Source organism: Opisthorchis viverrini (genome assembly GCF_000715545.1).
Source record: "Opisthorchis viverrini unplaced genomic scaffold opera_v5_80, whole genome shotgun sequence".
In the NCBI taxonomy this organism is placed as follows: Eukaryota; Metazoa; Platyhelminthes; class Trematoda; order Opisthorchiida; family Opisthorchiidae; genus Opisthorchis; species Opisthorchis viverrini.
The window spans coordinates 972,587-973,894 of NW_008751735.1; positions in this window are offsets into that span (position 1 = coordinate 972,587).

Consider the following 1,308-nt stretch of genomic DNA (forward strand, 5'->3'; position numbering starts at 1 on the left):
TTGCAGCACGTACTGTAGCACGCGCTGTTCGTGTAGACTTGAGATTATTGCCGGATCGAATGCGAAAGAAAACACGTGAATGAACCGGCTCTTCCGGGAAACTTCCCGGAAGTTGATGGCGATATGTAAAACGATGTACCTCAGATCTACACTCAGAATTTCTCTGGAAACTAGGTTCGAAGGAACGAATCTTTAACGTAGTGTTTTTGCATTCGGTAGTATGTACTGGGGACCTTGAGGTCTCCTCATGCTGCCGCAGCATTTAAGAAGTTGCTTAGACGAACTCAAGGTCATCTTTGGGTTGGAATTCGTATTTTGATGACTTTCAGTGTCCCGACGTTTGGTGGCTATGAAAAAATTGTATATATATATATATATGTTAGTAATATACGATAATTATGCCCTCCATGTTTGCGCAAGCTCAAAATGGAGCGGTCATTAGCGGATTGTATACGATCTTGTATGCTATCTTTGCTGCAGTCCAAGGAGTCAGTCACAGCGAGGAAGCTTTTGTTTTTATGCTGGTAACCACGATTTATATATGTGGCGCAAGGCAAGATTTTATCTTCAACAATGTGCCAATCCATTAACGGGCCGTTGGATAGATTAGTGAGCTTATGGGCAGAAAAAGCAGGCAGCACAACAGGGTGGCCGGTCCAAACTTAAATTAAACGGACTGAGGTGGTCTTGTTGGTGCACGTGACACGCTCGTCCGGGAAATATCGGAGACAAGCCATCAGACTAGGTAGTCGTGATAGTTCGTGGACAGACTCGGACATCTTGGGTGAGCCGTTTAGGGTCATCATCGTAGTTAGGATTTTTCAGAGCCGTAGCGAATCGAGACCGGGATATATCAAGGATATCACTGAGTCCATTAAATGCGCACGGTGTTTCAGTACTGCTACTCAATAGAGGTAATAGGACAGCCATGTCTACATTGGGGACTCAAAGTGGCAAAAAGTATTAAAGATGTGTGCTATAAACCACTATGATATAAGTGAAACCGCGGCCCGGAATAACGGGCAGTCAAAAGGAGTCACGATTCCTAACTGTTTGTTGAGACAACATTGCCCGACTTCAAAAACGTTAGTGGATATTCCCGTGTGGATAATAGGTATGCGATCGAGGCCGACAGGTATGAGTATGTGATTATATGGGACGTGCATTGGTTAGAATATGCACAGCTAAGGTAACGCGAAGCCTACGCAGGCATATGAACCGAGATACCTAGTTGTGTTGTACGATGAGGTAGCCTCAGAATGGTGCTGTTTCAGCCTTGCAAAACTGCTTCTGAGCCATCACGACGCC